At 35.8% G+C, this 27,729-nt stretch overlaps 1 long non-coding RNA gene across 1 annotated transcript; it reads right to left on the reverse strand.

Annotated features, from left to right (window-relative positions):
• Nucleotides 1-664: 664 nt before the first annotated feature.
• Nucleotides 665-27,653, reverse strand: LOC128852003 (uncharacterized). The gene is made up of 4 exons (XR_008449606.1): nucleotides 27,544-27,653; nucleotides 10,967-11,110; nucleotides 8,655-8,795; nucleotides 665-1,836 (listed from the first exon to the last, which is right to left on the reverse strand). It is a non-coding gene; the product is annotated as an uncharacterized LOC128852003 (long non-coding RNA).
• Nucleotides 27,654-27,729: the final 76 nt, after the last annotated feature.

Raw genomic sequence — 27,729 nt, forward strand, 5'->3', positions numbered from 1 at the left:
TCTGTATATTTTGCAAGCTTGTTTGAATTTGTTGCTTTGAACTAGAATGGCATGATTTATATGGAAGAAACCCCTCAAAAATATTCTTTGTGAAGTGATTCCAATCCAGGAAAAAAATATTAACCTCTCCCCCGCTCTCCCCTTGTCTTAGATACGCTACAATAATCTGTGCCTCATTTTCTTTTTTCAGCTGATATATAAAATTGAGTGGACTGTATTTCTGGAAACCTAAAAGAAACACCCATACATCACCCACAGATCACAAAGTTCACTTTGAATGTATATTAAATGATTAATTTTTTGCACTAGAAAATATAACTCTTTCCTTATCATCCTCATCCACCTTCTTCATTCCCATTTCTTCTCCCACTGAGATATCTGCACAAGGATAAGAGACAAGGTCAAAAAGAACTAATCGGTAGCCAATCCTCTACTAAACAGTTACAAAACAATCAGTCTTATCCCCAGTTAATTCTGAAACATGGCCAGGTGGTTAGTCCTGTGAGGGCTCTGATCTGCAGCTAGCAAAAACCAGCGTCACTTCACTTGAATACAATCAGACCAACTTCACACCATCTAAGAATATGCTTTAGGATTTAGTTTAGCTAATGCTAGAGTCAACAAAAAGCAGTCCTTGATTCTTAAGGATGAGGTCAACTTAGGCAAGCAGTAAGTTATTGTTTGCTTTTGTTTGTTTATCATTCAGACTGTTGTTGGTTTTTTTATCTTTTATTAAGAAAGGAAAGATAAATGCATTAAGGTGTATCTTTCAACTTTTAAAACATTTTACGGGTCTGTGTAGACAACTGATGCTATCTTCAAAGGCAATAATAAGAAACTGTACTCTGTAAATTGTGTTTTATTCTCATAGTTCAAGCATTTTAGTGCTTTTCATAATAGCTGCAGGGATTCATAACGCAGGCATACAAAAATCAGAATTTCTTCACATTTTGCAAACTTTTTATTGTGCTTGCTATAGGCAAGGTAGAAAAGAAAAGATAGGTATGCCAGTGATTAGGAAGGGATACATTATTGCTCCATTATAATGCACAAACAGGTTTTATGTTCTGGGTAATATTAGAAGCTCAAATTTATTGATTCACAGTATCTTATCATCACTCAGCTTTTAAATTAAGGCAGCAATCGTTGATTTATATCAGGCATAAGAAGTTCCCTTGTCATATTACTTACTCATACTTGGAGTATAATTTTGATTAAATATGAAAGTACGCATCAGGGCCACTGAGAATTATTTGCATGTATGTAAAAACAGAAAGCAAAACATATTTTTCACTGTTAAACTTTCCAAAGTGACATGTGCTTATTATCCACTATTATCTGTTAAAACCCATAAACATTCAACAAATATGCCTGTATGATTTTTCATTTTCTAGAATTTAAAGATAAAATGTACGCGATATACTTATAAGTTAGAAATAAATCTGTGGTAAAGGGGTGCAATCATATCTTGCACTATTAAAGATCACAGGGTAAAGGAGGTTATGACAGAGACTAATTTGATAGCTAAGAATTCATTCAGTTTTCTAGCTAGTAACAGCTAGACATATTACCCTGTTTTCTAAGACTGGTGAGCAAATGCCCAGGTGGTAAGTTAAACGAATGGATGAAAGTATGTGGTTAACTCATTTTCACATCTTTAAAGCTGCAGATTGCATGTGTGGACAATCTTGCGGGCTTTACTTCTTCCCATGCAGAAAGATTGTAGATCATGCCTATTGTATGTACGTACATTCTTGCTCATATATAATATGTATTGGGATCCTTATAATCATGAAGAATAGTGAACATTTTCAAAGTTCCTGTAGTAAGTAGCACCTGTAGAAAAAGCACCAGAGTCTGGTCCTTTATTTATAATACCATCCCCCCAAAACAACGATCAAAGCATAATAGTTGTTTTATGGAAGCTACTGAGCTTCTATGTACATTTCTTAAGAAATTTTAATCGAGATTCCTGAAACTGAAATTACTCTTTTGCCATTTCTATTCCAGAATTTATTAAACTAAATACTCACTTCTGCAAACTATTATTGATTAGGGCAGTTGAATTTTAAAACTGGTCATTATTGTATTTCTCAAATTCATTGCGAAAATGATGGAGAAAGCACAGATTTGAAATTATCATTAATCAGAGACCAATTACAATATAGGAAACATCCCATACAGTGATATTTGCAAACCTTTGAGGCTTTGAGGCTTACAGCTCTTGTTCCAAATAACCCAGCTACACATGGCTGTACGTGTTGTACAAAATATATTCAAGTTCACTTCTGGGAGTGGCTAGAATACTCTCTCTGGTTGATGAAAACTACATGTGAATAAAAACATAGTCTTTGAGTATTGCTTTCTCTTAATGTTTTGATTTGGCATTGTCCTATGTTCTTGCTGTAATTTCAGACTTCAGTTGTCCACAATTTTCAGAAAGTAGTTATCAACTCTGTAATTTAATTCTTTGCAGTTTCATAAGTATGATCATGGATAACTTAATGAATATTCTGATGCTCACTGGATTTTAATGATTAATTAGATCCATTAATTAATTAGATCCATAACATTGCAAATATTACAGAAGAAATTGCTTGATAGTTACAGTACTAAGCTCTTCTAACATATTTTGGTCTTGTAAAACATTGATCATGTTATTTCAGTTGATGAAATTTCTATCTACAGTTTCATTAAATAATATTCTTGTGTCTGTTATTCAAGGTGGAAAAACGGCTGCAGTCTCTTAAATAATGGAACAGCTTGAATAGAAGAAGAAAAAGGACAACATAAATGTTCAGTCTGCAACAATTTTATTTGCCTTTCTATTGCTTTTCTAAGTAAGTCCAGTTAGTTTATCCTACATGTGGAACAATATTTAAACTAACTCAGATATGTTTGCATGGAATATGATGTGAGAAGTTTATGAGCTTTTCAGCTTTCCAGCAAATTCTGAATAACAAAGTGCAGCAACACTGGTAAAACCTTAAAGTGGCATATCTATTTCTGTATCAATATCTGATCATTACTTTATTTCAAAAATACACTCTTTTTAGGATTTCTTAGAGGTGAAGGGTGAAGGAGAGGTGCTATATTATTCTGAAGGACAGAGAAAAAAAATCACTATATTATACCTCAGATTCTGGGTATTTCAGGTAAAGTTGTGTTTCATTCCTTTTTGGTGGAAGCTAAGTTGCCATGGTGTATGGTCTTGAGTTATAATCAAGTATATGGGAAATCGTTTATAGAGCATCTTTTAGAAACTAAGACATTTCTAGGCCACAGCTCCTGACCCAGAGTCCAACTGAGATTTGCTGTCTTTCCTCCTATATTCTGGAAAAAAAAATCAAAAAAGCTGATAATAGATTTTTAAACTCTAAGGCTGAGTCTAAATCAGACTTACTGGCAAATGGCATGTTGATATTACCTGATATTAAGATGAACATATGCATAAAGGTGCTGAGAATAAATGCTTTTTTCATTACAAGACCAACACCAGTACTCGTTAACAGTCCTGGAATCTGACTGCCTTAGCTAATATGCAGCATCTGGATAACTTATTATCTGGAGTATGGAATTTGTTGTTGGGCTTGGTTTTGCTTTTAGCCCACCACATTCATTTGGACACTGGTGGAAATCAAACCCTTATCATTGCTGGTGCGTCCCAACACTTCTTTAATAATGATGTTCGTTATTTTCAAAAAAAAAGCACTTACAAGATTACAACAGCAGATCTAATTTTACTTAACATATTTCCACTATTCAGAGAGAAATTATTGAACAGATCATTATTAAATTACTTGTTTTAAAGCAGGCACTTTATTTCACTGCACCTATTTAGACTCATATCTTTTTTAAGTTTTATTGTAATTTCTTTCAAACCAGTTTTAACCCTGCACTGGTACCTTCAGCTAGAGAACCTTGAAGTGAGGAGATAACCAAAATGCAGCAAATGCATATACATCTTAAATTCTGATACAATTCACCCACATCTGTGTTTATATTCACTGTCTCAAAATATTTTTGACTCCACAAAACTTATTTTCTGCCAACATTAAATAAATTGATAGGACTCAGAGATTTAAGATATTAAAAGAGATTTATATATTAAAAGCCAATGTCATTTCCTAAATTACGCAGAATACTATCCTATTGTTTCAAGAAATATCAGATGATGTGTACGGTATGGAGCAGAGGTTATTGGAGAATTATCTTACTCCATTTTCAGTACAAGTTACACAAACAAAATTGGAATAGGTATTCTTCTGAAACTGAATTTATAAAAAGATTTTTCTTGGGCAGGCAGGTAAATCTGTAGGTGATACAGTGTGTCTAGAACAGGAATCAAGAAATAATCTTAGCTATATTCAGTATGTTGAAAGCAATTTAAAGAGGAGTACTGGGTGAGGAGAAATAGAGAGAAAGAAAGGCTGGACAGCTGTTATTTTTAGTAAAGGATATTATATTTTATAAAAAGAGCTCCCAGAGAAGAATGCAATATTTAGATGTGCATTCCTCACATATGATAGTCATGAGAGAGGCTTTGTGGTTAACCCCTGTCAATGGGAATGTATGGATTCTGGTAGGGAAGAGAATTATATACTACCACAATTTGTAGGAAAGTTTTATTTTTAAAACATTAACTACATGATTGTAAAAAAAAAAGACGTTTGAGAAGAGTAATAGTGAAGCAAGGATTTGTTCTTACTCCTCCTGAAATCAGTAGGCGAAATAAGCCTCTCTGATTTGATGGAGAAAATGTAGTTCAGGAAGTTTCATGCCAAAGATAGAGACTATTTTCTAATTTTATATACAACATACAGCATATTTCTATAGTGGGAAGTTAAGGACATTTTTAAAAAAAACTAAATTACATTAATTTTAATTGTTTTAAAGCAGCTTCTCTAGGTCAGAAAGATAATTTGGTAAATATCAGATGTTGGCTATTATAATTCTGTTGGGGCTTTGTATCAATTAATGACACATTAATTCATTATTAATTAATACATTATTCTTTGATATAAGACAAATTAACAACATACAGTTATTTTAAATAGTAGGATAATAATCACTACTCTCAAATAAATCATAGTATTTCAGAGTAAACTGTTGTCCTCCTCTATTTGATGGATCAACTTCCTGAAGGAATAGTAATAATAATAAAAAGAAAAAAAAAAAAGTAGAAACACTGAATGAGTGACAGAATCATGGAAAGAACCCTTTTTGTTTTTTTCAATCAAGATTTTTACTTTCCAGCAGCCATATAGCCTTCCTGTCAAACTAATAAGGATGAATAAGTATGGAACAATTTGTACTGCATTCTGCATGTTATTGCATGCTGACACACCTCCCCCAGAAGCCTGACCACATATCTAATCTTGATTAGATGTTAATAAGCTTTAAAGAGAAAGAAGCTGATATTTGAAGTTTAATCTCTTCTTATGTCTTAAGAAGGACAATCAGGGCTAAATTTCAAAAAGACGTTTTAAAAAGCCATGTGATAGCGTGATGCAGCAGAAACAGTATTATGAACAAGTGTACAAATAAATGCAATTTTGCAAATTATGACTGAAAGTCATAGATAAACAGTGCATGCACAAATCCAAATATTTTGTAGGAACAAATAATTTGTCCGGTTCTAATTCTATTGATATTGCAGAACAGCAGAAAACATGCACAAACAGAATTTCTAAAAAGCACGTTCCTAAGGCAAAACTGAGATTCTGTTCTTAGAAATTACTAGAACATCTCAGAAAAATCATCTAAAGTTTTAGGATTTTCATTAAGTAAGTTATATTTTGAAATGTTCCTAAGTCAATTTTCCCATTCTCATTGAAATCAATAGTAATCAGTGCTGATCCCATACAAAAAAAACCCCAATTGCCTTATTTAGGCAATTTTTCTGGCAATTTTTCATTTTTAGGTGCTTGCTCGTCTATTGAAATCCAGAACTCTGAGCTATGGGGATAAGTTTCTCAGGAAATGTATGTCAGCTTGACCAAAAAAAGACTACACATGTCCAGATATATCACTGCGCTTCGTGCTTAGTTCTGCCTAGGTCAAAAGCAGGTAAGCTCCACAGACACAGAAGCTCAAAGATTAGTATCTGCCAGACACCTGAAGTTCTGTTTGTCAGTACACCAGAGAGTTCTGTTCCTGATGCTTCACAGCTCCCCACTTAATAGACATTAAACCCAACAAGGATCCATTTCTAGGCACCTTATATCTTCAGCTGCTCAGTCTATTTGTCATACTTTAACACTTCCTAACACATGTGTATGAAATCAGGATTCACAGCAAACCTCTTTCCCTCCCAAATAACACTGGTTACCTAACAGTTTGGAGTTCCTCACTTAGGGCCATTGTCTCTGAAAATGAAATCCTAGCTGTTCTGGAAGAATGCTCAAACCTCAATCTATTTAAAGAGAAAGTGTGGAATATCTTTTTCTCCTTTTGAAGCTATTTCACCAGGGAAAAAGACATCTCCATTGCAACAGAAGGGGAGAGAGGGATTGCAACTGTGGTATTATATTACAGATTATGTATGGGATTCAAATTTTCCTCCCTAACCAGTTTGGAGAATGGTCTTGCATTCGATTCTCAACAGGTCTGTGTTTCTGCCTTGACCTTTGGGCTGCAAAATCGTCTCAGCTGCCATTTCACTCATATTTGAATACCAAGTTGCGCTATACAGAAGTTCAACTGTTTTAGCGAAAATGGATAAGATTATTTGGAACATTTAGGAAACCGGTGAATTCAGGAATTCTGTAGAGAGTATGTTTTTTTCTTCAGTGATGAAGTTACACATTCACAAACCCACACCACCGACTGGTTTTCCTTTACCTGTGATAACACAATAGTTTGTTGGCAACACTATGAACTGAATGACTAGAGTAAATTGGAACTGGAAAACACAGATTACATCTACAGATATCTATACCACATTCCTTGGAGATATCTAGTCATTGTCAACTACATTAGCTCTAGAACTGAAAGCAATGTAACTCCATTGGTAGGATGCTGTACCCTACATAATTATTCCTGTAAATGGACAAAGAAAAAGAGGGAAAATATAATGCTGCATTCTGTCAAACTCCTTTTCTGATAACCTGGAGCAAAGCTACACATCTCCAAGTCCCTGGCATAGCATCTTAACCTGGCTGTGCATGGTGCTGTCTGCATGAAGTTAACTGAGACATCTTTAACATAGCATGGGACAATGTGTTATAGAAGTATCCGGCTGTAAATATGCAGAAGGGGAAATGATCAGTTACTGGGGACATCACTGCTAGGGTTCTGGAACACGTTGCACAATACAGCTTTTCACTGCCAAGGATCACAGCAAGCTAAATTGACAAATATGCAATAGGTTTCAGCACAAGTAGTGTTATGAGATACCTCTATGCATAGGGTTGATAGTCACAGAACCAGATCCTCAGCTGTTATAAGTGAATATCAGTGGAGCAGTATTAACTTGGAGCTGCCTTGATTTACACTAGCATTGTGCTTGGTGTGGGGTTTTGGGGAGGTATGGGGTCTTCCCTATTCCTTTTCCCATAATCTAAGGTCTCAAAATCTGTAGTCTGTCCAACTGACAAACCTTCTCTTTATCTATTCATCTATGCTTGGGCATTACATGTTGTTGCAGGTTGTGAATTAATTTCAAATCTAAACCTTGAAAGGTAACAATCCCATTTTGTAAAACTTTGTTTAGGTGTTATCTAAAATCAGTAAAAGCAAACTATGTTGGATTGGAAAAAAGGCTTAACGAGGATAGACTTAATAACATACAGCTATATGAAAAGTTCTAGGAGGAAATGAAGATACGAACTGCAAATTAAGTTGCTTTCATTTCTGTATTCAAATATAAACTGTATGCATAAGTTAAAATTATGAACACAGATATGAAAGGGGAAGGAAAAAAGAAGGGATAAAAGTTTGTTGAAGCAGAAAGAAATATCTGGAAACTTTATGTATAAAACTTATAATTCATATTATAAACATATAAAATCACTTTATTGTATCAATTTTGTCCTTACATTAAATAGGAAATGCTGAGAAGGGAAGGACAAGCCCAATATAATACATTACAAATTCAGCACTGCATTATAAGGTGTTGCTGCTCAAAATAAAATAAATGTTTCAAACACTTTCTGCAGTTTCTAAAAGGCTTTTAACAATATCATCACTATCAGACAAATCATGTCTTTTCTTGCTAACCAGAAGATGCAACTTTATAAATGCATTAAAAATCTATTCTGTAACAATGATCCAGAGTAATGTCTAAACGCATTTGTTAGGACATTCTTTCATTCTGTGGTAGTACATGCTCAGGGCACAGTTCTCGACAGGGACAAATGGAAGATTGCATTTTGATGGCCAAAGATACCCACATAAACAAGCGAAAAAAGAAGTCCAATACATTTTTCTTCAGTGCATCACAGTGCCTTGTAGTGGAAAAGAGCAGCTTTTAGAAAAGTAACATGCCGATGAGGGTGCATGCTGGTACAACCTCCCTTCTTAGAAAGGGGAGAAGAACTATAGCAGTGACTCTGAAAGCTTAAAAATTAGCCAAGAAAAGGATGAAAGAGAAAGCAATCATTTTACACCCAACTAGCAATTAACCAGATTTTAGTCCCTACAGCCATACTTACAGGTTAATTAGACATCCAAGAAGTTCTGGACTTCCCACTTTCTGCTAACTTTCTGTAAACAATGTTGCTATGAAGCAGAGACTCAGGTTCTCAGATTGCTTCTCTTCTTTGACTATAGTTGTACTGAATTTTTAGAGAACTCTATATGGAAGAGAAAAAAAACAAACCTGCCTTATATCTTTCCATCATGATGCACTTTATTTACTATCAGGAATTTCACTACTGTTCACTTCCTGAACATAAATATGCAAAGATTTATAACAGAGCAGGTCACTCACTATACTTCTACTGAGGTATAGCATGGTTTGGTAACAGCAGAGAAATGGTGGACCTACGTCAGCAAATGTGGGGGATCTTGAACACTGGAAAGAGTGTAAATAAAAAGAATGATGAGACACCCAGATGAGACACAGAAAATTTCCACTAAATAAAAAAAAAAAAAAGAAAGAAATCCTAATATAGAGCCAGATTGTCCCACAGAGCTTAGACATCTGAACCTGATGACAAAGTAGAGAATGGTCATCTAAAATCAGGTGAAACAAGAAAAAACAAAACAAAACAAACAAATAAACAAAGAAAAAAAGTTCATCTAACCTTCTGTAAACAAGATTATACCAAGACCCTGTAAACTTGATTTTATACAGCTGATCTGCAAAGCAAGGGCCAAATTATCAGTATGTCATTCCTCTTAGAAATTAATGTTTTTCTCCAGTTCAGCACAGTTAAATCTTTGTTTTTAAGGTATCAGGGCAAGGGTGTAGGAGTTAGTTGAGTTTTTTTCCCCCCTCAATGACATCTCTTCAGTAGGAGACAGGAATTTGCCCTCCATTTTCATTTTCTATAACATCACGCTGGGCTTAAATAACCTACAGGGTGAAATTCAACCTGATGAAGCATCAGTTCTTTCAGTAAAATACAGCTACATTTTCCTTAGCAAGTTACTTTTCAGAGGTGTGATATAACATCTGAAATACTGCATTTTAAGGATCAGAGGAAATGTCATCCATGGTGTACAGTGATGCTGAGCAACACAGAAGCCACAGCTCCTCACAGAGGAACAAAGTTTAAACAAAGGTACAATAAACCCAACAACACTGGGTCACAGTTAACTGAGAGAAGTCAAACAAAGATAAATGGGTCATGCTTCATTCACTAACAGTCCTGCAAACTACATCCAGTAAACATCCTTTGAATGACAATAACTTTTATCTACTTTTCTAAACAGTCACTGTATCTATTTTCTTTAGACCGAGGCATAAAATTAGAAGGTATACTTTACTCTTTACTATTTTTTCTCTTTGGTCTACCTATATAGTTTGGAAGCTCAGTTTCAAAATTAAAGTTCAATTAATGAGGAGTAATTAGTCAAATTTCTGTAAGGATTATGCCATTCCATATAAGCCCTCAGATACAGACATATAGGGAACTCCTAGGAAGTAAAGATAGAAATAAAATTAAAAAATTAAAAATAATAGAAGGTAACTTTAGACGATTCTTATCTTAAAACAACGGTGCAAGCAATAAATGCATACTACGAACTATTGTTATTTTCAGAGCAAAGGATGTACCCAACAAATGTGCTGTGGTTTTGCTTTTATGTTATCTAATAATAAACCCTAACCATTGCAATTGTATCGCTTATTCATAGCCACAGTGTATGGATCTGTAGACTGAAAAACATAGACATAAACAGTATGTTGTTTGCAAGTACGTACGGTCAGTCTCCTCGTATTATTTGCAGTAGTTATTTAGCTCACATGGTGCTTTTTTGTTGTCCTGCTGGATAACTTGAATTAAACAAGAATATAATAAAAAATGACAGACAATAATTAAGAGCAAATGCTATTGTATCTGCTATCTATTTTGAATGGGAAAATCAGATTCCTTTGAACTAACTTACATTTCAAATGCTTAATAAGTTACATAGATTTCAATTATACCTTTTTAACTGAAGAGAAAGAATATATTGCATAGTCTTTGGAGAATATTTGTTTCTACTTAGTATTAACCTATAGAAAGAAAGTTTACAGACTGTCCTATTTGTACAAAAGAAGCATGGCTAGAGTTCATTTTTCCTTTCATAAATCCTATACTTGGTAGAATAACGTTCTCAAGACACTGTGAAGTCTGTCCTGCTCAGGGACACTCTTCACCCTTAAAGATATTCCTTCTAATTAAACTCTATAGTAAGAACTGAATGCATATAGGTTTTCCTGCTTTGTTTTACGAAGTTAGTAATTCAGTGTGTATATGCACATTAATTTACCTAGAAGCTAATGGAATATACCTACCCAGTTTCAATTGATACTCACATGCACAGAGCTATGCTGAAACTCCATCCACATTCCATATATTCTTGCCTGGTGGAAAAACAATTGCACATGCATGTGATTGCCTCTTTGGATCCCTTTCAAAGCCTTCTTTAGGAATCTGAATACGCCCTTCTGTGGGAAAAACTGCAGAAACAAAAAAAGGAATGAAAAACTTTCGAAGACCATCCTTCCTCTCAGAAGTTACTCAGAACTTGATTGAGGGCTTCAGCAGGAAGGATCAAAGCCCCCAGCATCAAAACACTTTAGTTTCACCTTTCACTGCACCTCCTACTTGCAACCATTGGTGTAGAAACAGTAAAGCACAGAGAGGGAGGAAACGCAGCTCTGGGAAAGATGTTGAAATGGGAATTTCACCATGGAGGGAGCCTGGCAGAAAGGTTATCTAAGTTATACTATTTTTCTGCTTTGATTCCTGCTGGGAAAACACGCACATTTCACTTTCTAAATGTCTGCCATCCCAAAGAAATTGTAGAATATCTGGAACTACAAAAGAATTATATGATACATGCATGCACACATACACGTTCAAACATACTCAGAGCACAAACCAGAGGACACTTATAGTGATTCATTTGCTGTGAAATCATACTTTGCAAAACCTATGAGTAACTGCTGTGTAACAGAAGGTAAATATCACTCATCATGGACTATTCATACCTATTGTGTTTGGCAGGATTTTGTCAAAGAGTAATTGAAAAAAATTATTTTATTTAATGCTTGAATAGTATTGTAAACATTAAAGATTATAATGCAAAAGATATCTTTAAAATTCTAGGTTTGAACTACAGCATTTTGGGCAGAGTAAAAGAAGTCAAAACACTTGGTGGTTACATTGAAATTTTCATTAGAAAAGTAGGTTTATTTTATGTTTCCTTTTATACCTAGATCAAAGAAGCTTGTGATGTGCCTCATGATTCTAAATCATACTATGTCTGTCCCCAAGGTCTTCATATATCCCAAGGGAATTGGCAATATACATCAATTGCTGTATAGGTGTAAAGTATGGATCTTGATGTACTAGCCATTATAAATTACAGCCTAATGTTTTACTGATTGGTATGAGATCATCTGTATTGACTTACAAATTACCCTCCAGGAAGTGCATACATGTTCTACCTGCTTATGAAATGAATTCCTTAAAAGCTCTTGGGAGATGAGTGCTTCTCAGACCTTCCATAGCATAGATAACTAGGAAGAAGTCAGACATAGCATGCTTTAACCTTTTTCCTGATGCTTGAACTGTAGGTGTCTGTGGTTTTGCATTTGAAAGGAATGAAGAAAAAACAAACAACTGTTCATACATTGTTATTAATCATTTACAGTGAAGTAACTATCCCACATTTGTATGAGCTAAATCTATCCAATGTGCAATTAATTAGATGTGAGGATCAAAGCTGCTTGTTCCTTTTGATGTATTATTTTTATAATATATTTTTAAATGTTCTGTCTTTTCTTTTTATGCCAGCAAAGAATAATAGAATGGCATGTGACATGCGAATATAGACGTTCACACTGAGTTAATATATTACATGCCGAGGTTGAAGCTAAACAAGAAATTTTGCACTAATTTATTCCTTACGTAATTTACATAAAATTATGATGAAGACCATTTAGAAAGATATACATTTATTTCTATGGACTTAGTTCACAAGCTAGGATTGTCAAGGCCATTTAAAGGACAAAGGTGCTCAGCATGAAAATTAAACTATGGATATTCATGTAATCCTGGGGTAAGGAGGTGGGGGTGTGGGTGCCAGGGAACTTAAAACATCACAGCTTTATTGTCATCCCATCTTTTTAATATCAATGAAAGGGCACATCAGTCCAAATGGTTCTCATTATATGCTTATAATATGATTATGCTAGTTCTTACTTTGCAGACCTGAGGATGTGTTTGGGAGGACAGATTGTCCTGGGACTATCTGATTTAGGAACAAACTCTTTCTACCTTAGCTGCTAAAAGAAGAATATTATAACAGTCATTACAGGTCCATTTAGCCCAGTATCCTGTGTTCTAACACTAGACAACAGAGATGCCTAGCGGAGAATACTAATATCAGGTAACAGATGAATGGCTGGGCCCAGAGGGTTGACACAACGGCACAAAGTCCAGCTGGAGGCGAGTCAGTGTATAGCCCAGAGGCTGATACTGAGACCAGTGCTGCTTAAGACATTCATTAATGACCTGGACACTCCTCGAGCAAGGAGAGGCTGAGAGTTGGGACTGTTCTGCCTGTCAAAGAGAAGGCTCAAGGGGATCCTATCAATATGTATAGATATCATATGACAGGGAAAAAAGATAAGGGAACCTGACTCCTCTCAGTGGTTACACAATAAAAAGAAATGGACACAATTTAAAATACCTGAAATTCCCTCTGAACATAAGAAACACTTCTTTTTTATGGTGAGGGTCATCAAACACTGGTGCAGGTTGCCCAGAGAGATCATGGAGTCTCTGTTCTTGTAGATATTCAAGCACAAGTGGACAGAGTCCTGGCCACCCAGCTGTAGCTGACCCTGCCGGAGCAGGTGGATCAGATTAGATGATCTCAAGCCCCCTTCACCACTCAGAGACTCTGTGTGATTCTGTGACGACAGGAATGCCTAGGGAAGAATGTTAATAAAAGGTAAGCACATAGAGATATGTCTCCTGAATACTTGTCCAAAACTCTGTCTTGGGAATTTCTTTCAAGCAGGCGTGGTGTTTTGATATTTAGGAGAAGTCATAAATTTCAGAGCTTCCTGTAAAATTGTTCTCTTTTCCTTTTTTCTACCATACAATCAATGATTAAATAGTTAACACTCTGGAGAGGCACAAATTCCAGCCTGTCTGCAGACTCATAAGAACCACTGAATTATTTCAGACTAATATTTTGAATATTTTCCCTGCAATCTGTAAACTTGTTTAGGTCCTAGAATCATTTATATCTATGGATAAATGAGTTCAGTGGCAACTCACCATTTGTATTAACTTTTTGAATGAGGCAACTGCTTAACTTACTTTGGCACTTCTGAAAACACCTATAAGCATTTAATTGAATTTTCTGTCACACAAATCACCTTTGGACACCAGTTCCTAATATCTTAAATAATAGCATGCTAGAAGGTAACACATGGGAAATTGTGCTTTCTTGCTGAAGTAGCCAAGTTTAGTTGCTACCTTTGTGTATTTCCTTTTAAGTTACATTTTAAGTGGTACTTTATATTGCTCAAAATTCTTGTCAATAACGCTTAATCTACTAAATGTCTTCAGGGTCCTTTATAGTGCAGCTAAACTTTATCAGCCTACAAGCTTGCATTTTTTTACACACAGATGCTCTTATTTCAAGAGAATTTTAATGGAATCTGAAAAAAAAATCCATAGGGATTAATATAGAATAAGTCTTGAGAAGCCCTTTCTTGAGATACAGGTCCTCAAGTGGCTGATGAGAGTTGCTTTTTGCACTTTATTCTTGGTTTTTTTTGAACGATGCCACCCTTTGAGTTTCTAGCCTCCAAACCATAAACTGTCAGTATGTTCCCACACTGCAATAGCACATTACCTGCCTAAATGATGGTTGTATGCTCCTGCAAAGCTTGAAAGTAGAAAATTTGATTTGAAGCTGTTCATCAGATTCACTCTTGCATAGCAGCTTTAAGAGTAGATGAAGTCAACACAGTTTCTACTGTTCAGGATCAGGAATAGCACCAGCAGTAACAACTAAAGAAAGTATGGCAACATGCATCTGGTTCTCATGTTGTTTACTATAAAATGTTAATTACTGTTATTCTGACTTTATTGACCTATTTTTGATACCTTGGTATTTCACAACTAATAATTTTAAATATGGCCCTTATGTGCTTGAATATCAATGGTACTCAGTGAGATTTTGGCATCAAAGTGATTTAAAAATGGGAGTTGGGCATGTTAATAAGAGCTCTTCTTTGTGTTTCTCTTCCTTGGGTATCAAATGAATTTCTGGCCACAAAGGGTTATTACAAAATAAACACATTGAAGTTGTGAAGTAAGCAATCGTTATATGATAATGTAAGATGGTAGTCACACGGACTCTTAGCACTGGATTTTGAGCTATGTCAATGATAAATGACAATTACACACTAAAATTACTTATCTTATCCTAGAAGGATAGCTTTGCTACACTTACTTTTCTTCTACAAAGGAAATGAAGCTAAATTGCCAATCGTGTCCAATGGTACACTAACGAACTGCATCTATTTTATCTAATTATCCATTGAATTTAAAAATTCAGTTTTCTAACCTGCCTATTTACAGCCAGATAAAGTGAATACCCAAAATGTGAGCTTCCCTTGCCCTGGTAACCTTCTTATACATTTTCCCTAAAAACATTCATGAGTCTTGTAACATGGTCAGAGTGTTGATTCATCTGGATCCTGAGAGGAAAGTACATTTGATGGTCATAGACCTAGAAAGAACAATGCCATGAGAAAGAAGGACATAAAGTAGCTGAAACTCGGTTTCTCAATAAATTGAGGGTCCATATTGAGGTCCATATTGGTTACATCCAAAAAAAAATACTTTGTGAAAGCAGATAGAATATAGCAACAGATCTTATTAATAGAACCAAATCAAAATTGCTTACACAGAGCAAAATATCAACTGCTTAAGCCAACAAACACACCCAGGCTGTCCAATTAATCTTTACCAATAACCATCTTTCTTATGGAGCCACTGGGTGTCACAGTGATGGCAATGGATCCTTGTCCCTGTTTTCTGCCTGTTCCCTAACATGAAGAAAAACATTTGTGTTCTGAAATCAGTTGCAAAGCTTTATTCACCAGCACTCTGGTGTTTTCTTCCTGTCTGTTCATCTCTCAGAAGTCATTTCTACATCTTGATTACAGAAACATGGAGGAAATCATGGAGTGATCCTTTTTTAGCACCTTAGTATAGAGGGTCATTCATAAATTCTATTTAATGTGTTGTTACTCATAAACATTCTCATATTGCCATCTTGAAACACAATGCAGCACAGCACATTGAAAATAATTTCAAATGATAGTTGGCCCTTAACGTTCTTCAAAACGTAAGTAACTTTAGGACATAAATTGTTCAATTATTAAAATATCTAGTAAGCATCTTCATTCATTTGGACTCACTGGCCCACAATGTCAGCCTTACCCATACATGTTTTAAAAAATAACTAGATAAAATCCTTCTGAACCAACACCAAAAATCTCTTTTATTTACAGTAATCCTGACAACAGTTAGTTTACTGGCAGTGATACTTAGTCGTCTCTAATTGAACAGCACAGTCTGACTGTTTCTGAATACTTCTCTTCACCAGTTTGCATCTGTCTGCCTTTGTTTATATACACACACATACTATGAAGCCTTTTCGAGCAGGACACAAAATCCAAGAAAAATTGGCTCTGAAAGCAGAAAATATAGCAGTACACGATAACTGGAACAATCCTACGCTTTAAAGATGTATATGTCTTTGTTTAGCAGAAATCATGATATGCTTTTGAATAGAACAGGGAACAGTAACATATGTTGTGAATTTGACCAAGAAATTAAGTGCATTTAATTAAAAGGTGAAGACAGCAAATTCCTAATTTTCTGTAGTTTCTGTGAAAGATAAAATAATCAAAGAAATCAAGGGATTTTTTAAGAAAAAAATCCCAACAATTACTATTTCAGCAATAAAAATAAACAGTGACTATTTCAGAATATATACTAGCTAGCTAACACGTCATAATGGTATTAATAAGAAAAAAATGCTTATTTAATAGCAGAATGAAATGCACACATAAATAAACTATGGATGTCTCACTTAGACTAGACTTTTTTACACAGACTAGGTAGAAGAATAATTTCATGAAATTAACCAAAGGAAAACACCAGTTAAATAAAGATCACTCATAGGCTATGTTTGTTTTTAGTAATAGCCTAATTAACAACTAGAAATCTGAAAGGTGTCTTCCTAAAAAAACCATGAGAAAGTTTTTCTTGGGGTTGTGTATAACATTTTTTCCTGAATGTACTTCCATCAAATATCAGCCTGGACTTTTTCTACATTTTAAGATCATGGTAAACATTTTTTTGATCTTGAAGTTTGTTGAAGGTCCAGTTCTGCAGCAGTTGTTTACACTGGATTTTGCTTATGGAAGTAGTTTTGTTTTGTAGTAGTTATAGAGTTTCTCCTTATGTTTAACAAGGTATGTTGTAAAAAGAATAGTTATTGTCTGTAGTAGTCTGTGAATAGTCTAAGAAACTCAAGTCTTTGATACAGAGAGCAAATATGGAGGTACAGCAATGCAGGCTCTATTGCTATTACCTGCATTTTCAGTGAAATATCAGTCTTACAATAAAGTCTCTAGAAGTATCCCTTTTTATCTTCTGAAACTTTAGGTGAGTATAACATCTTTTTCTGCATCCTAAACACACATCTACACAGATCTAGATTAATTCAAAAATTAATTTCTTACAGACAGTGGTGAGCTATCAGGAGGTAAGTACTTTCAGTCTCCACTGAAATGGGTCAGCTTCAAACCACTGACCTGGCAGTGAAAAATCCAGTCTCAAGCCCCTGAGCATCCACCATCTCAAATAGCCTTTATTTTACTCTGTAATTACTTATTTCCACTAAACTCTAAAGAACCCTATGATGCTTGGTAAGATACAGGCAATTTAACTTTAATATTTTATTTCATCAAAATGCAGAAAACTGTTTCATGGTCAGAGCTTTTATTCTTCTGTGCAGTGATCTTTGCAATAAGAATACAATGGGACAAAATACAAAAGAAGAAATACAATTCACTGTATGTGAAGATATTCTGGAAAAGTATTTTAATCAGAACTGATGACAGCAGTCAATGTCAAACATTAAAAAAGGACAAAATCTTCATAACACATCTTACAGAGTTAACATAATACAATCAAGCAGTGCTCTGTTACAGCCACTGCAATTCATTTATGTAGAACCCTTTTCACGATTAGCCTACCTGATCAAAACCACACATTTTCATCAGAAAGAAGGCCAGAGCTTAACAAAATGATTCTAATAGGTGATTTTACTTATGCAATTAGATAGTTGTGCAGCCCCTGTCACCGTACAGACTAAGCATTTAGTGTATTTGACTGCTTTAATCGAGAAGACTTGTATACAGCAATACCCAGTTTCACACACTATACTTTCCAGCTGACCCTAGTAATGAAATAAGGAGATAGCAAGGATATTTCAAGTAGCTAAGTAAAAAACTTATTTTCTGGCAGCTCATAGTTACATACTGAATATACAAACTTATTTCATTGCTGTGAAACTAGTCTTTTTCAGTCTGCACTTCACTTTACTTTTGCAAGGGATTATGATAGGTTGTGGTAGTGACTTCATAAGATACAATCATTCAACCGCTTTTGATTCCCTGACGTATTTCAGTCCTGACAGGAAAGTACATGTGATAAATAGCTGCATTTATTTCAGCTGTTTTTCTTTGGGTCATGAATTAAAAATGCTAGTATAAAAATATTTGTAACTCAACATATCCTTTCCTTAGAAATGATTCATTTTAGTAGTGTCTTGATAATATCAAATACAAAAAAAGGAAGTGATGGGCTGTACGGTAGACAAATGGTTAAAAATAATCAGGATTCACCACATCTGTAGGAAGAAAGTTTCAAAACAGAGACTTCCTGAAATGTCAAAGACTCTTATTTATATGGAGGAAACACTAGATAAGATACTCTGCTGATCTTGGGCAGATTTTCAGCAGAAATTCAAATGTGCCCCATTCCTGAACATTTGTAGTGGTAACAGTAATAGGAGAAAAGACTGAGCAGAGAGAAAAGTCGATAACTTGAGAGCAGTGAAGGAGTTCTCATCAAAGCCAACTTTTCATTGTGTACTCAGATCATGATTCCAATTGCAGTTGTGGAATGGTAAATACACAGAAAAAACAGTGAGACAGACAACAATAGCAGAAGTATCCTGAAAACCTGATAAAAAGGGAAAGAGGGAAGGGGAAGACAGAAAATATGACTAAAATGTCAACCAAAAAAAGGCAGGATTGGGTATGATTTCATTTGATACAATGCCTTGGAAGAGTTAGATGTAAAATTTAAGGCAAGCTTTATCCCCATTGTTCTCTCTTACTAGATTGCTCTTGATTAACTCCTTTTTTGTAGGGCCTGTTGCAATAGGACAAGGGGTATTGGTTTTAAACTAAAAGAGAGAAGGTAGATTCACACTAGATGTAAGGAAGAAATTTTTTACAAGGAAGTTGTTGAACCACTGGAACAGGTTGCCCAGAGAGGTTGTGGATGCCCCATCTCTGGAAACATTCAAGGTCAGGTTAGGTGGGGCTCTGAGCAACCTGAGCCAGTCAAAGATGTCTCTGCTCATTGCAGGGATGTTGGACTAGATGGTCTTTAAAGGTCTTTTCCAACCCAAACTATTTAATTATTCTATAAACTGAAATACATTTTCCTGTGGGTATTAATTAATCAGCTTTTGTTGAATAAAACACATGTTGAAGTATTCTTCATTCCAGCCTTTGTACAATATTGTGATTTAATCAGAACATTGGAATGGGCCTAGTAACATTCTTAATTCAACAGCCTTGAAAAATGTATCTCAGATTCCATCCACAGATCTGAAAAATTTCACCTGTGCAAGGCATACATAGATGAATGAATCACCACAAGCATTTATTACTGGCTACACCTGCTTTCAAGGTACAAATAGATCCAACTGCATTGGCTAATTGAAAAATCTGCACGAAACACACAAAAATTGCCTGCTACAATGGTAAGTGTTAGCATCTCAAGTGAATGTTACCTCTGTAGCTTGTGTGGTACCTTTCCTGAAAGAGAAAATATTTCCTTCTTTCTGCCACAAGCACCATCTGTTGAACTCTACTCAATCTACCTCACCAATCTACTTTCTCTTTCTTCTTTTTGCTCCACATGTAAGACCTGCTTGGCAGATACATCTTTCTACTTAGTTTGAACTAAAGCAAGTTTTTCTGAAGTTGAAGAAGACGGTTAGCAGTTGAGCATAGATGGCATACAAGTTTTATTATACAGCTTCAGCTTCTGAGACACTAGCTTTATAGAGATTGTCAATTTACAGTAATAATATAGTGGGATTTTATTTTAAGGGCAGTTCATGCCTGAAGGCATGCTTTATAACTTACTGTAGGTAAGCAATGATGTTGCAATTACAAACCGAAAAGAACACAATATATTTCCTGTGACTGACAAATTTATATATGTTTATGATGTGAAAATAGAGTATATTGATATTGATTCTTACTTTATTTTGACATATACTTTTTTTTTACAGACATTGACCTTCATGTGATCCCATTTATATGAGCGAACTTTTCCACACATTCAGAGTGATACAGTATTGGTCTGAATGAACACTTCCACAGTATTCATTATTTGGCTAATTTACATAGTAATAACCCTACCTAATGTGCCATAATGGTACTAAAGATGGTATAGAGTACTAGAGATAGTAAGTATAGAGACTAGAGCTTAAATATGACATAGCTTTGTTATGGTGGATGGCATGTTATATTGGTCTTGCATGTTCTGCAAGGCTTTTAATGATTTAGTTATTTAAAATACAAAACTTTACAAAAGAAAAAAAAGAGTAAAAAAGGCAACAAGCTATGTTCTCTATGTTTATAAAGACAGAGAGACAGAAGTTTTGTAAGTCCTGAGAGAGTAAGAGAAAAAAATGCTTGTCAAATCCTATTCAGTAATAAAGAACACATGAGAAAAAAAGCGAACGGGTAGATAAGTTCTAGGCTGAATATATATATATATTAATAATTTTATCTCGAAATTTCTTTTTGGTAACACAATTCCTTTGCATATACCAGAAAACAAATGACACAGTTCTATAAGAAGAATGCAGCAGAAACATAGACCAGGTACAGTACTAAGTGAAGAGATCAAGAACTTTCTATTATACCAAGCTTCCAAAAAGGATAGTAAACTACTTTCAGATACAAGAAAAGTAAATTTTATTAACATTTAAAGTAGAAGACTTGACTTCTTAAATGGGAAAAAAAAATCCCAGTTACTAGCTAAGACAGAAAAGAAATAACGGTTTCATAAAGAATTATTTCCCTGCCCATAGTGCTTTTGCAGGAGAGGTCCTTGTTTCACATGTTGGATTCATTTCATCTTGATATGTGATGTATTGAGGAAAAAAGAACTGCCCCCTAGAACTCATGAAGCTGCTTTTCTTTCCATCGTCCCTGGCCGATAGCTCTGTATCAGCTCTCTGTTAACTCTCCTTAAAGCATAGGTGCTCATTTCCTTGCTATGACAGTGTGCCTGAAGTAGACAGCTATTATAAAATGAAAGGGGACTTCTTGTCATCCTGAGCATCTTCTGTTTGTAATTCAGATATTCAGGCACTTGCAAGATCCAATAGGCATTCATTGAACTTAGATGCATTGATTTAAGTTGGATTTTGATTAACAGCATAGAGAAGAACACCATTTAAGCAAATAAAGAATGGTGGGGTTTTTTTCACATATTTACCCCTTCCAGATCAGGCAACTCAGTTTACACTAGGTAAGACATCATGTGGGATGGGAATGTCTACTCACGAGAGTCATCTCTTCCATTGGATGAAATAATATTCCCACATACATTGAACTCCAGTAGCTAGATACATATACATAAAGCTTAATCAGAAATTAATCCTAATATTAATAAAATGAGATATAACCATCAGTAAAGATCAGGAATCTTCATCTTGATGAAATCTAAGGACTCCAAGCCCACAGTAAAAGAGGATGTAATGCTTTACACATACAAGAGACTAAACTTTTATAAACACTACAGTATACAGAAAAGCACTCAGTTCTCAATTCTTTATCTTTGAAAACCCTAAACTTAGCTATAAATCTAGATTAATTGCAGCAGGACTAGATATAGTATTCCATACTATGGAATAAAACATTGAACCTTAGTGATGATGGAAAACAACTCTCTCTCTAACTATCAGCTTTTCGAAATTCTGAAGCTGTCTATGTTTTTAACTGTTTGGATTTGCAAATCCTAACCCAAACCATAACCTATGATTAATTAAAGCTGGAGGAATAAGCAATACCTCTTAGAGAAACATGAAGCTTATAACATTGCAGGTGCCAGCTTAATTAAAGTCTCTTTGAGCTCTATAGTACACTGAAGTCAACTGGGTTCTAGACTTAAATGCTATAAATAATTTAATGTTATAGATTTATAAGATGTAAGTCTAAACCTAGTCTCATAAAAGGACAGATGACCACAATAAAAGGGGCATAAAGACTTGCTCCCAGTAGAGACCTATGCCTTTATTTCTTATGACCTGAAGACATTCAGGGTATTAAATTCCAACATTAATCATCCTAGATTAAACTAAATCTGGGCTACCAGGCCATGAACACTAGGCAAATCTAACACTTAGGCAGAGACTAACTTTATTGCTGATGTTTATGAATACTGCAACCAGCAGAGCTTTCTACTTTTCTCTACAGTTCTTCAAACCCTAATGATAACTGTAGGATGAATCAGTACCTCACTACAAAACCGAACATAATACTTTGTATCATGAATACTGATAACATCAGCTCCTCTTTTACTTCATTCAGCCCTACATAATACTGATGTCACCTGAGCTCTTAAAACTTTAATTTTGTGAATTCATACCAGGTCCAGGATTAATGAAATTTGGACAACTAATTCCAACTACTCAAAACCAAGGAAGTTTAGTTCCCAATTTATTACCATTTTGTAGCACTGTGATAGATTAACATCATCTGGCCTCCAATTTTTTATTTAATTTTTTTTTTTTTTTAGTTTTGAAAGCTCTAAGCTTCAAATTGCTAAATTTACAGCTGAAGAACCAGCTCAAGAAAACAGGAGGTTTAAATCCAGTGGAGAGCAAGTTTCTTTCACCTCTTTATGCTCTACAGAGTGTCAGGATCATGTTGGCTCTGGACCGGTAAGCCTGGAAATCATGTTCCTACCTCCAGTGTTAAACCTGTGCTTCACAAAACCAAAATACTAGCCTATGCAGTTTAAAAGAGTATACATAAAAATGTTTAATCACCAGTACTGTCCGTAACAGTGCATCTGGTTCTGTTTCAGTTTGACAGCAAGGCAGAGTAGGATAAACGCCATAAAAGAAAACTTACACTATGTGATTTTTTTATTATTATTTATTATGTGGACCTAAAGTAATTTATCTGACTAGCCCTCAGCCTAAGATAGATTTGTAAAGAAGTGTGATGTGGAAAACTTTGTTGTTTCTGAAGTGAAGCTAAAATGCTTCTCAAAAGCTTATATACACAGAGGTAATCCGTGAGATCAAAATGTAAATATGAGGCTGCCTAGCTCACTGCTGTTTAGAGAATGTATTTCTGATTCCTGCTGCTTGTAAAAGAAGGATCAGCTGTCTTTGCCAGTTTAAAGGCTAAAAAACAATAATTTAAATATTCAGTTGTCCTCCTCCGATTAGTGCCAGAAGAACTAGTTGTACCTAGAAATATAAAATAATATTTTAAACTTTTTTTCCTCTATGGAATTTTCTTTACTGTGGCATATGTGTGCATTTTAACATATATCCACAAATAGCTCTAGCTAGCAGGCCATTAGATTGAGTCACCTCAGTAAATTCCTCTTTAGGTCCACAGGACACACAATGGATCCTCAAATGGATCCTCAAAAGATGCATTTCATTATACTGTCGCTGATATATGAGTATTATTTTGAAACTGCTGCCTCAAAAGTCTTGAAAAGCACTGTGAAAGGGTATCTAATCAAGTAGCCAGTAATATTTTACACAGAATTTTCTAGAGTAAAAGAAAGTCAACAAAATAATTAAAATATGAAAAGTTAAACAGTCTTGCTGAAATTCTGTCAGATAAAGAAATGCATGCAATGACAATCCTTAAGATTTTCAGGGGGTTTGCCAAAGTTTGGTTTAGGTAGAAAAATGCAGCACTCTCTCAAAGGTCTGTGTCATACAAATTACCCCGTTTTCCTCTCAAAAATGGGGGGGGGGGGGGGGAAGTGGACAGTTGTGGTTCAACTCAAGTTTGCAGAGACTAGGCAAGAACAGCCAGAAAGGCTGAGTTTTTGTTTACTCTCCAGGTCTGCATTTACAAGAAAGAATTCAAAATAGAGTGAAAAAGCAGTATGTATATCCTTGACTGCAGGCCAGGGAGAGGGTGATTATCAACATTTTGGGAGTTGTTTTGTTTTGTTTTGCTTTCCAAAGGCCACAATTAATTAAGATACTTGGAAGTTCTTCCTGAAGTGCTGTCATAGGATATTGGAGCCGGATGAAGAAAAGGAGAATGGCCATAGCAGAGATTCTGATCATCAGCTTCCTTCCCTCTGTGTAAAAGCAATATAGATAGGGTACAGGTTTTGTACTAGGTTTTTTATACTGTAGAGAATTTTATTCTCACTGTAAACTCAATGTCAGATCAGTTCACATTTAACTGACGGAGAATTTGCTTGAAACTGTGCCTGACCCTACTACTGAGAAAATGTATTTGCCCTTTGCCACAGAGGTTCAATGTTTATGGGCCCTTGATTGCCCCTGAGTCACAGACTGCTATTGTTCAGAAGTGCCTTTTTTAAAAGCTGCACTTGGTGTAGCAATTGCAGCTCTTTTGCCCTCATAGAAACCGAGCCATAATTACCCTTCCCTTTGCCATCTCTGAGACAGTACAATTGAAAGTGCTGATTTTGATCTTTAAATCTTTATGCAGCTGAAATTCTTACAATTTGAAATTAACTTCTCTTTTCCAAAATGGGAGCTGAGAGATCAGTCCAAAGTACTTGAGATATCGTTCTCCATGTGCATTCCAGGGGCTGGTAGCAGGAAAATATCTTTGGAGGACACTTGAGTTCAGTATTTACTTCCGATCTCTTGACTTACTCAGCTCCAGTTTGTTAAATATATAGCAAATGAGTTCAGATCTATGAGGCTAGAGTTTGAGGTAGATTACTGAGAAGAGCGTTAATGCCTTACAGGGAGATGACGATGTGGAAATATAATTTCTGATTGTCTTATTATTTTATGACAGGAGTTCTCTAACACAATTATTTACTGGCAGTCTGATATCAGATTCCTATTTCAGTTTTTGGGAAATAATTCCAAAGTTCAAGGATTTATGTTTCTCTTAAAAGAAAACTCTCTAATCCATAGGACTTTTTTTTTTTTTTTTTAATTGACAGTGGACCTAATAATTGTTTCAGCTTAGGTAGTTTCATGAGGACAACGATAGGTTAATGGATGACAAGGAGCACTGAACATATTTGGAGCAATAGTTATAAGACAAAGTTTTTCAGAGCAGTGCATGGTACCCCAGGCACTGAAGGGTGATTTCAAGTATTCTTTCCTACAGGTTAGTAAAACGTAACAGAATATATTAATTTTCTTTAGGAAAACATCTCAAAAAGATACCTAGGAAGACAAATCTTTAAATGGGACTCTAATCAATGACTATAACAGGTTTATCGACATTATTTCTGGAAACAAAAATCAAAGGGCAGAGAAAATATGAAATAAAACCAACATATTCAGTAACTATCAGAATGACCTTGTCAACATGTATCAAGATTTATGAATACACGTGCCTGTACATCTTGGCTTCAACACTTTATCTAAAGCACTAAGCACCATTATCCACTGTGGGAGAGTGACAGCACATCCCTTTATCCTCACCTGAAGCACTCCCGTCAGCATAGAATGGGTATAGCACGAAAACCGAATTGGAAGCCCTTGCTTTTTTGCTATCTTTACCAGCTGCTTTTGAGAGATGTTCCTGTCCCACATATAGGATGTTACTGCAATTAACAACCACTGCACTTCTCCAGGCATTGAGAATTAAAGTTTAAACAAAAGTGTAAACAATCTGGTCTGACCTATCATTACTTAACTCAGCAATCAACCATAACATGGCCATGAATCTGAAAGGTAGCAATTTTTGTACTCCAAAATTATGAAATATTTGTAACTGGTGTGGTTTACATTTGTTTCTAGCCCTTAACTATAATGCCTTCAAAGTGTTCCCCTTTTAAGCTCTTTTGTGGGATTGTATTTTCAGTGCATTTTACTTTATGAAGATCACTTTGAAGCAGTTTTCACAGAAGGAAAGATCATTTGGCCCAATGGGTCTTCAAAAAGTAACTCCTAGATGCTAAGTAAATCAGTCAACTGTATCCGTTGTGGAAATGTACAAGGCCAGAGAATTTTGACATTAAACTTTCCAGACAGGTTCATTCAGAATGATCGTTCCCAGGCTGAATTGGCTTGTATGCATGATTTGGAAATGTACTTAGTATTTATATACTGCAGTTTGTATCTGCCCTTTCTAACAGAGAATGTACTGCACGCTCACTTGGCTGATAGATTTTAGTGGTGTACCTTATAGGAAATAATGATCCAATGTCTCCAGAAGTCAATTTGCCTTTTGGAGAAAGGCCATGACTTTAAGGTCCTGAGGGATAAATGGTGTTATAAAAAAGTACTCTACCCTCTGAGAATCCCACAGTGCTTTACAAATTTAATGTTACACTGTCTCTCTCAGGTAAATAACTTTTAAAGCAGTTTCTGTAGTTTTCCCAAAACTTTACTAACATCATAATTTAAGGACCCACTCAAGCTCCCCCGCTTTCAGCTGCTCCCTGCCACTTCTTAGTGCCACCTCTCTGGGACTTTGTCAAGGAGGAATAATTGGTTGGAGCTTCCTTTGAATGAAGAAGAACCACAGTATAAATATGCCTTGCTTGGTTATGCTTAATTATTTTTCAGAAGGAGCTGCTGCTTTGCCTTTTTTTGGTTTTTTTTCTTTTTGAGGAGTGGGGGAGGATTGGAAACCCTCTGCTGTGTGTTGAAAATGCAGCTCCCTGAATAAAATAAAAAAGCAAGGACTAAAAAGCAGCAGCAGCAGCAGAACAAGAAAAAGAAGGGGTGGAAAAGGGGAAGAAAAAGAAACAAAGAAAAAAGAAAACAGAAAAAAAGAGAAAGGAAAAAGAAAAAGAAAAGAGAAGGACAGAAAGAGAAGGAGAAAAAGACAAAAAAGTAAAGAGAAAAAAGAAAAAATAGTAAAAAGAAAGAAAAAAGGAAGAAAATAGAAAAAAGAAAGAAAATAGGAAAAAAGAAAAGAGAAAGAAAAAATAGTGAAAGAAAAAAGAAAAAATAGTAAAAGGAAAAAAGAAAGAAGAGAAAAATAGTAAAAGGAGAAGAGAAGAGAAGAGAAGAGAAGAGAAGAGAAGAGAAGAGAAGAGAAGAGAAGAGAAGAGAAGAGAAGAGAAGAGAAGAGAAGAGAAGAGAAGAGAAGAGAAGAGAAGAGAAGAGAAGAGCTATTCTTAACGCGGCTGAGGAGGCGAGGGAGACTCCCGTGCTCAGCCCCCTTGGAGGCAGCAGTTATTTTAGCCGCGGAGGAGCCGTGCGGCGCTGCGGCGGGGCAAGCCGCGTTCCCCCGAGCCGCGCGGCGCTGCGGCGGCGGAGCCAGCGGGGCCAGAACCGGCGGCGGCCGCGGGAGGGGGTCGGGGTCGCCGGGACGCGCCTCACCTGCGGGCCAGGTGCGCGGCAGCGGCCCCGTGCGGAGCCTCGGGGCGCGGAGCGGTGCGCACTGCTGCCGCAGCGGGGAGAAGGAGGGGGTGGTGCTGCGGGGAGCGGGGTCCGAGGGGGACGGACAGAGTGCGAAAGACGGAGGGAGAGGGAGGGAAGGAGGCGGGGGAAGGGAGGAAGGAGGGA

This window comes from Cuculus canorus, chromosome 4 (genome assembly GCF_017976375.1).
Source record: "Cuculus canorus isolate bCucCan1 chromosome 4, bCucCan1.pri, whole genome shotgun sequence".
Lineage (NCBI taxonomy): Eukaryota > Metazoa > Chordata > Aves > Cuculiformes > Cuculidae > Cuculus > Cuculus canorus.